Here is a 12,765-nt window from a genome sequence, read left to right on the forward strand (position 1 = left end):
ATGAATTAGCAGAACTTAATTATTATGGAAGATGAATGACTAGAGATGCCAGATACCACTGATGAGGCTAAAAATTTATATATTACTCTGCTTGGATTGATCGATGACTTGCAGTGATTGAAATTTTGAAAGGTCAATTTAAATAAACACTAAAATCCATTTTGATGCCAGTGTTGCCTACTTTGCAGGTAAAAAAAATTTCAGGTAAAAAAATAAAGCTTTATTAAGACAAGGAGAAACCCCACACTATTTATGGAGAATAATTTAGTGCCAGGTGCACATTAGAAAGATTTAAGTGAGGAAATTACCTATTCACCAGCCACTGTTGCTAGGGGTGAGGTTTAAAAATCTCTAGGTTTCCTAATGTTTTGAGTTCATACATCAAACCAGTTTTTGAATCACTTTCATCACTCTTACGTAATCGGTGATGGCATATTTCATAAAAAAATTAAAAAACAAGCATACGTTTGGTCAAATTGGCTTAAGAATGATCACAATTATAGCTGAGAAAAATTGGAACAAGGGTAATTATGTATTTTACTGTAAATTAAGAAATGTAAAAGATATCTAAATTTGAAATTTTGAACCCGACTTGGCAGCCAGGTTTTTTCATTGTTTTCAAAAAAAAAAAGTACTTGACTTTATTCCAAATTATGTCAACAACCATTTCTCTTATTTATGGGTCAAACCAACATAATCCATGCTTGATTTTTAATTTATGAAATATGACATCGTCAATGGGAGTGATGACGCTATCACACATCGGAAAATAATTCATTTCACAAATGGGTCTTCTGTATGAACTCAATTTTTTAGAAAACCTCCCAACAGTGGCTGGTGAATAGTTAAGTCATGTTTCAGTTTTATAAAAAAATTGCAGCACTATTAAGCAATTGTCTCATTTTGACATCTGTGCATGGAATGGACCTTATGAGCTTCAGTGGCAAGTAATTTAACCTTTTCAGTTTGTCAGTTCCGGGAAATGCAATTTCATGCATGCTCACTCATAAAAATTATAAAATAATTGTGTTTTGGTTCAGGATCTGTGCTTAAACAGAGCAAACAGCATGCAGGCATTTTATAAAGAATAAGGAAAACTTGCTGTGCCGTGCGTATTTAGAAAGCACTTGGGAACTGTCAGAACACTTAATTGAGAAGTGTTGAAAAGCACTCTTCTTAAGTAATTGATTGGTTTCAAACAATGAAAACATGTTTGATCTAGGTCCTACTGTTGAATTAGTGAAATCATTTTTTGTCCTCTTTCAAGATATAATCATGTGTGTTATTGAAAAATATGCTTTCTTGGTTAATATGACCTACCACAAAGTTTAATTAAGAGCTCTCTCTGAAAAGAAAAAAGAAAAGGGCCTGCAACTTACGTGCTTTCAGAAAAACCTACTGTAATTGCTGTTCAGTGGCAGGTATATATCATGATTGGTCTGATGATAGATAATCTGGTCTGATGATAGAGGTACAGTTTAATTGTATACTCCAAGTATCTTTCATTCAGATTTGACTATAGAGCTTTCATACAGTAAGACAAATTCAACAAGTTCTATAAGTTCAAGATGAGTTAAATTAATGAAGACATAAAAAGGCAGCAAAATGATAATAATAAATTTATTATTTCATAAAATTTGATGTTAATTGAAGGGATGAAAATGAAAATGGCCTAAGTGACTTTTTGGGATATTTTTAAAAAAATAGCCTAAACCAATATACCAGCAAACAGCCTCTTTTAGTTTAAATATGAATGTTTAGTATTTATTTTTCATGATTTTGATCGGAAAAGTAGAAAAACGCTCCTTAGTTACGCATTGGCTTTGCTTGACAACCGATCATTCGTCCGTGAACTAGTGTATATTTGCATATCACTTTATTGTACCTATTGACCAGAAACTCTTTCATCAACATTTGTATAGACTTCATTTTTCAAAACAACAGTTCATGTCATAATTATATGTTCTTTCGGAAGATCATCATTTATTTCTGGTTAATTGAATTAATTAAGTACTTTTGGAAGGTCATTTAGTTAAATCAAATAAAAATGTCAATGGACACTTTGCAAAAAAGCATTAAACATGAACAAGAACTTCTGTAGCAACATAACTCAATGTGTACAGTTTGAAATGTCTAATAAAAACAATAATGAAAATTTCAATGCACACGTAAAAAATAATTCGACATATATGAACAGGTACTTCAGTTGAAAATAACTACAGTAACATCGACAGTATACTCTCTACCCTTTCTTGTGTTAAATCCAAATGTACAAAAGAGACAACAGTGCTTAATTGCCCTACTTCACTATGACGTCACATCAAAACAATATTCAACAATCTATTGTTTAAATGCAAAGGATCATGGTCGTCGGACGGGGTCAAATCAACGCAAGCTAACCGAAAATTGTTCTAAATCCCGTATCATTCCACGAAGAGAAGTAGAATAGCCAGCAAACGCTCAGAATATTTTTTAGTACATATTAACACATACTATATCTGAAAACCAGGCCATTTTAGATATATATGTATTTTCATTTTTCAAAAAAAAATATAGTCTTTAATCAATAATTAATAATAACAATAATCTCTAATCAATAATTAATAATTTTTAAATATTTATACATTTTTTCAAGATTGTAAAAATCGAATAGAATTTGTCCATTATTTAAATATGAATATGTTAATATATAATACTTACAAAGAAGAAGGAATTATAAGATGAAAAACTGACTAATAAGGAAAATTGAAATATATATTAAATATATAACTATGTATCTTTATCTAAAAATCTACGTTAATAAGCTAAAAATCTAAATTTATAAAATGGCGCTTTCAGCAACCTGAATGTCTAAGTCTATGTTGTTTATATCATTATAAGTTCTTTTTATAGTCCTTGAGCCTCGTAGACATACAAGTGCAGATCTTAACAGAGAGAAACAAGTCTTGGCCCTAATCCATGCCATTGTTTTGTGGTACTCTTCACCTTTCTTTCGGGCTATCAGTTCAGCAAGCCTGCTGTGATATGTTTTGCATTCTTTACTCATACCTCCTGTTGTACAAAAGACAAGGGGAGTAAATGTTCCATGTTCGATTTCGTTTACTCTTTCGGTGTATTTCCGCTTCTTGTCATTTTCATGTAGCTTGTAGATTTTGGGTAGATCTAGATCTTTGTACGTATCTGCATTTGGGTGACAAACCCTTACGTCAAAAAAGGCAGAACGTTGCTTCTCCCAGAAACCTCGTGCATGGATGTCAATTTAGATTAAATTGGATTTGGCGATTCTATCCCCGACATAAACAAGCATTGACGTCATAGTGAATTAGGTCAATTACTGTAAGACTAGTCCAGCCTACACAATGTTAAATGTCCACGACTCCTTGTCTCTGAGGATGTTAGTGAATTCCTCTGATAATTCATTATATGATTGATATGCCCACATGTGTGTGCCGAACTGGGGTTCTTACCATGCCATGCAATGAGGTGAATCTCACAGAGATAGTGTTGACTACCATTATGTCTGAGCCAGTCAGGAACGTCAAGAAGACCTTCAATGACACAGCATTAAGAGACTTGATAAACTTCTTCAGGAATGACAACGACTCCCTCTCTGCATCAGTGGTTGGGTTGGCAGCCAGAGCTTTGATAACCTTCTTTGCAGTTGGTTTACTATCTAGGAAGAGTTTTCTCATGCCCTCTACATTTGCAAAGCTGCTGTGATCATTGAGGACTCCTAGCACTGGCCCCCAACAGGTGGCTTTGCAAAGCTGCTGTGATCATTGAGGACTCCTAGCACTGGCCCCCAACAGGTGGCGACATACCTAGGTTTTTGGATTAACTCCTGGTGTGCTAATTCTGTAAGGATTCTTCTGATTGTCTGAGCAGTAGGGTTTTTGTAACATCTATAACTAGACAGGAACTCCATCAGGTTATCATCACATTCAAAGTCTAATGGCTGGCCAGTCATGCACCGCTCAAACACCTTTCTCTCGTCAGATGTTATATACCACTTGAATGATTCCAGTAGGTCATCTTCTGTAATAGTCTCTTCTCCATGTATGCAGGATGACAAGAATACCGGTGACAGGCACACAGGTACATATTCCAGATGTCTAAAACCATACAGCAGCCACGCGCCCAACTGCTGTCCATTCCTGTTGCTGGTGATCATGCCTGATAGATGGTACCTTTTCAATGTCCCCCTGTGTCAATAATAAAAACACCTCTTGCCAAAAACTAGCCAGCACGTCTCGTAACACCCCTTGACCAGCACCTAGCTCATAATGGCCCTGGTGATCGATCACTGTCACGCTCACTTTTATAGCGGAGCCCCTTCGGCCCGCGCGAGCGGAGCCCCATACTTGGTAAACCATCAAATTGATTTTTCATGGCTTGGCTGACGTCACTTCCGTCCGTACGTCCGTCCGTCCGTCCGTGTACGCAAGAATCCCGATTGGCTGGTTAGATTATCTTTTTATTTTGGCGGGAATGTCGACGCGTTGCAACATCCGGGTACACATAAAGGTACACACGTACAAATATGTGTACATACAATCCGGCTAGATGTCATCCGGCTATTAAACTTTTTTAAAAACGTTTTTACACCTGTTATTTCGTATAGAAATACCGAAAGATAACAACACAATTTTTTATTCAAGCTTATATTTATATTTACTCTATTTACGATGGAACCCCTTTCCGAAATCGATATGTAGAAAGAAAGCTCAGAGGAGAATGAAGCAAAAAGAAAAGCCAGAAGTAAAAGAGTTTTTTCGGAAGAGGAAAAACTCTGGAGGAGTGAAAAAGATAGGCAAAGACGAAGGAATCTCACCAAAGAAAAGCGGCAAGCAGAGAGAGAGAGCGAAAACGCAAATCCAGGCGGGACTTCCATTATGAACAAGGAGAACATGATCGTGAAAGAAAAAGGAATATGAGGCAAAACTTGACGGATGAACAAAGAGAAAATGAACGTGAAAGACAAAGGAATTTGAATAGGAAATCGCACGATCTCGAGTACAATTGGTAATGTTTTGAAAGTTCTTTAATTGTACTCGCCTAAACGCTCGTGCAATTACAAGAACTTTCAAAACATTACTCGTGTCTATTAATTCCAAATTGTACGAGAAGATCTTGCGATTTTTTGTTTATAGTTCACTCAACAAAATTTCAGTAAAAAATGCGAAGCGACGCCGTTCATCTTTGTCTATTTGGCGGCCGATTTCCAGTCCATCGTGCAACTGAAATGCATAAAAAAGATTAGTTCTTACGGCTTTAAAATTTTATTTATGCTTTTTAAGTACAAAATGAAAGAAAATAATTGTTTTGACATTGTTTTGGCCGTGTTGCCATAGCGACTTAATTCGGTACTCCTACGGAGTACAATTAACGCTATAATTGTACTCCTCTCGACCAATCAGAGTCGAGTAATTTTGTTGAGTGTACTATAAGAGGCAAAACTTCACGGATGAACAAAGAGAAAATGAGCGTGAAAGACAAAGGAATTTGAAGCAAAACTACTAGCTAAGGCGACTCTCAGATGCACAGAAAAAATCGCTTTAGGGCAAGTTATAGACCAAAGACAAATAAAAAAACTTTCATGTATTCAAAGATGGATTAAGAAGTGTTCTCCAAGAATTCAGGTGTGTGTTGTTTAGCAAACAATCGTATATTATTATTTTTTGACAAGCATTTTTTCTCGACGAATCGACAAATCAAAGACTTTCCCTCAAAATTTATATAATATATTATAATATTTCTGTAGATAAGCTTAATTTATTTTAATGCTGGAGGAAATATAACATGAAGAGCATATTACAACAAATATTCGTCCTTTGTTTAGCTTTGCAAATCATTAACAATTCGGTTGTTTTTAACCAACTATCATATGTTTTTCGTTCAAGAAAAATTCAGCTTTGCTTGCCTCCTATCGCGTGTCCCATCGGCAAAACAAAGCTGAAGACTTTCATTCAATAATTTTATATCTTTCTACAGATAATTTATTTATATATTGAATGAAATGTAAAATTACACCAAACATTCAACTATTTATTAAGTTGTTCGAGCTAGCCATGATTATACAAATGAGCTTAAATTTGTGTTGTTGAGAGATGATATTGTATAAAGACCTTGACTTTCACTTTATAACCAAGCTAAAAAATGTTCAAAAACATTTACAGATGCCAATTTACTGACAAAGAAATTAGTCATTTTGTATTTTGCATTATTTTCTATTTTGTCTCAGTTGTTCGTGTCAAGTATAATACTGAATGTAAACTTTGCTTTTCGAAAACTTTTGTCGTTCGTGATTTTCGTATCTTTCTCACACATGAAAACAGACATGAAAACTGGTAAAATCGAATCTCAAAATTTAGTAAGCTTAGTTTTCAAGCTTCTCGAAAAGTAGTTAATTCTCATATGAAAGAAATAAAATTATTTCAATGAAGTAATTAAGAAAACTTTTTCCTTTTAACTGATGACACATTTGTTTTTTTAAAATGTTCAGGGCCTTCATTTCTCAAGTTTAGTTAGTTGATGATCTCCAGGCAATTTTCTCTCTGATGCTACCAAAGCATTTGTTTTTTTAAAATATTTTCATTGCGGTAAAAATACATTTAATATAAGAACATCAAAATTGTTATGGTTTTCCAAACATCGTTATGTGAAAGACGCAAGTAAGCTTTAGTTTTTTCTCACCTTAACCAGTTTTCAAGCCTGTTTTATAGTCCTGATTTGTCCTAAAAGAATCGGGAATCTCCAAAATTTCGATTTCAATGAAAGACATCCAAGGTAAATTTCACTAAACCAGATATTTTGTTGGATTGTCTGTAGTTATCTTTCGTTTTTTATAGTAAAATTAAAAATAGCCCGTGGGGTGGCTGGTGGTGAGATGTGTTCAAAATTACTAAGTGGGACGGTATAATCGCGCATAAAAACCAATGTAGTGCATTTTGATTCGATTTCAATGCATGGTTTTTATTATGGGATGGGATGCGTTATCTTCATCTCAAATAGAAATAATTGAAGACTTTTTTCCCGATCTTATTTTTACCTTTCAGATTCATTCAAATTGGGCTCCCTGGCTCTCTAATTTCGTATCGGGAGCTCAGGTCTTAGGCAGTGCCTAAATATATATTAACCCTAACCAATGGTAGGATTTCTTGCCCCAAAGGGTTTCTAAAATCCCTAAACTACTGTCAGGCTTTCTAACCATAATCAATGCTAGGGTTTCTTTCCCCAACCAGAGCTAAGCTTTCTTGCCCCAACCACTGCTAGGGTTTGTAACCAAGTAGTATAGGGGATGGGGGTTCCAAAACAGTGACCAATGGAGGATTACCCGTCTAAAGTGAATTCCTCGATTCGTGCCGTTATTACCCGCATCCCGTGTCTATGTAGTTAAATATGTTAGTCTATATATGGAGTGCGAAGAATGTAAGAGAACTTTTAAGAAAGAAGCGGACTTAAAGAAGCATTTAAAGATGAAGACGAAGTGTATGAGTAGTTATGATTGTGGGTGTGGTAAGAAGTTCGATACGAAGGTTAAATTGTATTGGCATTGTCAGGACTGTGAGTATGACTACGATGATCTGAAAAGGGTCTGGAATTAGGTATAAGATATTTCCTATTACATATGGAATCCCAAACCAATTTCGAAACGCTGTCAATACCCGGTAACGGTGAGATTGACGTTAGACAGTTTTGGCGTCAGTCAGAAAGGAAGGTTAAAAGGACTCTCCGAAAAGGTATAGAAGAATTAGGAGCCCTGAAAGCGAGTATAATGGTAGAAGTAAGTTTGTCAAAAGATGAGGTAACGACGACAGCAATGCTGCGATCAAAGTCACTGGTTATATTAGAGTCCACGAATCTGGATAGGTCACTCAGCGAAGCCTTAGAAGCAATTACAGAGTCGCTGTCTAACTATACGAGAGAAGGATCAGGTTGGATAGTGGAGGAGGTAGAAGGTATGGAGGTTAGCATGGCAAGGTACGTGCCGATACGAGGAGGAAGTTACGTGCCCCTGCCGGCGTGGATAGAAAGGAAGAAAGCCATAGTCAACGTAAAGAATGACGACAACCGCTGCTTTATGTGGGCAATACGATCCGCGCTGTATCCAGTAGATGACAACCCCTGCCGAACAAGTAAGTACCCAACAGATGATTTGGAGTGGGACGGCGTGGAGTTCCCAATGCAGTTGCTAGACATACCGATATTTGAGCAGGAAAATGACCTAGCCATTAACGTTTACGGTGTCAGAGACCAACGAGTCCGGCATAAAGGACGAGGAGTACCAGCATGCGTTAGATGTGTGGGAAAAGTACTCCTGTGAGAATATGGGAGAATACCACGACATCTACCTACGTTCAGACGTAGTCCTACTAGCGGACCTCTTTCAAAGCTTTCGAAAGATGGCAATGGAATACTACGGGTTGAATCCAGCGAACTTCTACACGGCTCCTGGGCTTAGTTGGAGCGCGCTGCTAAAGAAGACAAACGCGCAACTGGATCTCCTAACGGAATACGATATGTACCGGTTTATGGAAGACGGTATTCGTGGCGGCGTTTGCGGGCCCAGCAGATGATACGCAAAAGCGAACAATCCCACGGTGGAGTACGACCCGGAGAAGCCAACCACATACATATTCTACTTAGACGCCAACAACCTCTACGGTTGGGCAATGTCGCAGTACTTACCCGTAAGAGATTTCGAATGGGACAAAGTGAAACCGATAGACGGTTGCGTGCTGGAGGTGGACCTGGAGTACCCAGAGCATTTGCACGACGCACACGATGAGTTCCCGTTAGCACCAGAAGCGATAGAGATACCGTTTAAGAAGCTGAGTCCGCTGCAAAAGCAAATGTGTCCCGGATACAAGCCATACAGGAAGCTAACGATGAACCTGATGAACAAGAAGAAGTACGTGGTGCATTACCGCAACCTGCAGTTCTACGTTAAGCACGGTATGCGAGTAACCAAGATACATAGAGTCTTGAAGTTTACGCAGGAACCCTGGATGCGCTCCTACATTGACTTTAACACACAAAAGCGAACGCAGGCAAAGAATGACTTCGAAAAGAACCTGTTCAAATTGATGAACAATAGCGTATTTGGTAAGACAATGGAAAACATCCGCAAGCGCGTAAGCATAAAAATAGCCAGCACCATAGAGGAAGCAGAAGCATACGTGTCACAGCCTGGATTCGTCAGATACGTGGAAATGTTAAACTTCTATGTGATTCACATGAAGAAGGCGAACCTATTCCTGAATAAACCCGTATACACGGGGTTTACAGTGTTAGACCTATCAAAGTTGCTCATGTATGAGTTTTACTACGACAAGCTAAAACCGAAATACGGCGACAAATGCCGCCTCCTATACACCGACACCGACTCTTTGATCCTGGAGGTGCAGACGGAAGATATTTACAAGGATTGCCTACCCGACATTGACGAGTACGACACCAGCGATTAGCCGAAAGACCACTTCCTTTACTCCCCTAAAAACAAGAAAGTAATAGGAAAGATGAAGGACGAAATGAAAGGAAAACCCATCGTGGAATACGTGGGGCTAAAACCAAAGATGTACAGCGTGCTAAAGCTGGACGGCGTAGAAAAGAAAGCCAAAGGCGTAAAAAAGTACGTGGTTAAGAAGGACATTACGCATGAGTCCTACTTAAAGGTCTTACATACGCGTAAGGAACAGCAGCATAAGATGAACAGCCTGCGCAGCTACGGACATCAAATACACAACGTTACGCAGGAGAAGGTGTCACTGTCCGCATTTGACGGCAAGAGGTGGATGTGTGATGATGGTATCCATACGATAGCATTCGGACATCACACGATAAGCAGTTCTTCTTTGACGAACCCACACGTGGGACCATCATGAAGATAATACAAGATGGGCTGACCCTTCTTAGCTATCGCACTTCGGATCTGGTAAGTTTCCAAAGACCAATTAGGATCCGTAGATCTTTTGGATCCTCCTTCTAATTCGCCTGGCTCATAGAGATATCGAACCGTGACATCGCCTATTCTTTTTTCCTGGGGGAAGACCGCCCTCGAACTTCTGACGTAGGACTTGTGCTCCACGTGTTTCTTTTTTATGGCATCCTTGGGTTTTATTCCCGTAGCCCTGGCCTCCTCGTTGTTCAAGGCCGCGACGACCTGGGGGAGCCTCTGAGTCCATTCCCTGTTGCGTTTGGAGGGATCTTCCAGCTCTTTCCAATACTGGTACCCAAAGAGGCGCTCGGCCAGGGTCTTATTGAATCTTTCGACGATGCTCTGATCCCTGTGGTACTCTGCTTCGGCTCTCCTAATCTTAGTGTCGTGGTCTTTCAGGGTCTTAGTAACCACGCCCATGAACTCTGTCCCCGCATCCACTTGCAGCAGCTTAGGCCATTTCAAGACGCGCTTATAAATCCTACCTAGGGCTTCTGCGACTTCCCCAGAATCCTTGCTGGTTATGGGTTCGGCGTCCTTGTATCTGCTTGCGATATCAACTACGGTCAAAGCGTATCTATAGGTCTTTCTTCTTACCTTGTCGTGCGGTAAGAAAAGCAAATCCGCCTGATGAACTTCGTTGGGGGCATTTACGGTGAAGCTAGGCCTGGGAATGTACTTGGGCACGGGAAGATAGACCTGCCAGAGGGTTTGTTTTTTTAACCAGTTCTTAGCCGTTTCTTCTGATACCCTGGCCGCGGCTGCAAGTTTCTTAATAGCTGACGTTCCTCTCCAATAGCCTTCAGGCCCATAGTAAATCCTCTTGAGCTTGTCCTCAGTTCGACCCATTATATGAATTCCAGGACGAGATTGATCTTTCGCCCGTTGAAATCCACCGTCTCTCCGTCCACTTTAATGGTGATGTTTATGCTTTCTACCAAATGAGACAAGTCATAGCTCAAAGAAATGGGTGCGTATTCTACCAGGTCGAATGGATTGCCTTTGGGCAGAAACTTGGACATAAGAGAAGACTTTTTTCCATTGCTGTAACTATTGACCAAGTCGCAATAGACTTCATAAGATGATGCAACTTTCCATTTCACGGGTGTGGCCGTGTTGGTAATCGCCTTGCCTGAGAGACCTAGTAAAGATCCCAATGCATCAGCTTTTCCTAGGGTTGCCGAGAAATCGTTTGGTAGATTATGTTTGAGGGTCATTTCGTGCGGTAATCCTGTGGTGAGAGTATAACCGCGCTTGGCGAGCTCCTTAGCAAGGGTGATTTGTGTGTAATGTCCATCGGGTAGCATTTCACCTTGATATTTGCCAGGCGCCTTAAGTACGGTGACCATGCCATTACTTAAATTATACCAAGAATTGTACAAAGAGCAACTAACCAGCCGAACCTTATAGGCTTTGATGGGGGGATTCAAATAAGTGGTAAAGTTATTCTTGTCGCTTTCCAAAAAGACGATCATATATATTAGACGCTCATGCTTCGCGTCACTAGAGGCTAAGCGTAGCTTAGACTAAGTACGCCAAAGCTACGCCTCCCGCCAGCCCTGCAGCTCCTACGATGACCAACTCATTGTCTTTTTGTTTCTTAGAAGGCTGGTAGTAATTCTTAAACTGGGGCTTTCTCATTCTAAAGTCGGGGTGTGCTTGCGCATAGAGCTTAAAGGCGTAGTCTGTGTTTTCGAAGTTCTTATCCGCCTGCATTTTGTCTTGGTAGTTCTTGTCCAACCAATCCCTGTAAGCTTGTCTTTTTTCATTCCAAGCCGCCACGCCTCGCTGATATTTCTCCAGCGCTAAGTCGTGTCTCTTCCTTTCGGCAGCCGATTCTCCGCTGCGATCACCTCTAACTAATCTATCCAAATACTGACCGCCATAATTAGCTCCAGTTAATGCTAAAGCTGCAATAACTCCGCCTGCGATCAAACTAGCCATTTATACATTAGGGATGTACTTTTCCTTCTGCAAATAGTCCTTTAGCATGATAGCCCCGCCGACGGCAGCGGTCATCTTAGCAAAGCCAGCGAAGCTCTTACTTGGGTCTTCAGTAAATTCTTCCTTGAGCACCTTCTTACCTACCCAACCAATACCAGCAACGATACCCGTAATAATAGCAGCCTCTTCAACAGTTTTCAATAACGCGGTTGACATTATATTACAAAGCGAGAAGGTTATTCCATTACGGGTATTTTGCTTCTCTTAGGGGGCTCCTGCGTCACATGCACGGCCTCTAATTCTACTTTTGGCTTGGTAGCCCGCCATTGTAAGTAGAGGCTGCCTTCTGCTATGACGACTCCTAACGCGCCGATGACGTACCCAGGATTAATAAAGGATTCGCCTTCGTCCTCCACCTTTTCTTCTTTTTTGGCTTTGTTCTTCCTGTTCATCTCCGCGAGCTTCTTACCGGCAGCGACTCTGCCTGGAGATTTAGCCTTGGTAATCTTTTGCTCCTCTACTTGAGGGGCTTCCTCCGCCTTCGATTCAGCTTCACTCATTTATATCTAAGGACTTGAAGGACTTGATAAGTAACTTAAGGACGACTTGAGAATGACTTGAGTAAGTACTTGTGGCGACTTAACTAGGTGCTTGATTAGGTTCTTGAGGTGACTTGTTGTCGACCTCAGCAAGTGCTACTCTGCCCTTCTTAAAGTCCTTCCAAGATGTCCCAAAGGAACCTAGTACCTCCTTCAAGTCGACATGCTGAGCTACGTGAAGTGCCGCAGAGGCGACCTCCATTAACTTACCGCACTTAAAAGACAACCACCCGCAGGTTATCTTAAGTTCTTGAGATATGACATAGTCGTCTCTTATGTCCTTCC

General features: G+C 39.8%; 1 pseudogene; it reads right to left on the reverse strand.

The window, feature by feature from the left end:
- Positions 1 to 2,645: 2,645 nt before the first annotated feature.
- Positions 2,646 to 4,373, reverse strand: LOC148904340 (uncharacterized; annotated as a pseudogene).
- Positions 4,374 to 12,765: the final 8,392 nt, after the last annotated feature.

The sequence above is a fragment of the Actinia tenebrosa genome, unplaced genomic scaffold, assembly GCF_029948245.1.
Source record: "Actinia tenebrosa isolate PJP-AT-01 unplaced genomic scaffold, QUT_ActTen_1.0 utg2038__unscaffolded, whole genome shotgun sequence".
Lineage (NCBI taxonomy): Eukaryota > Metazoa > Cnidaria > Anthozoa > Actiniaria > Actiniidae > Actinia > Actinia tenebrosa.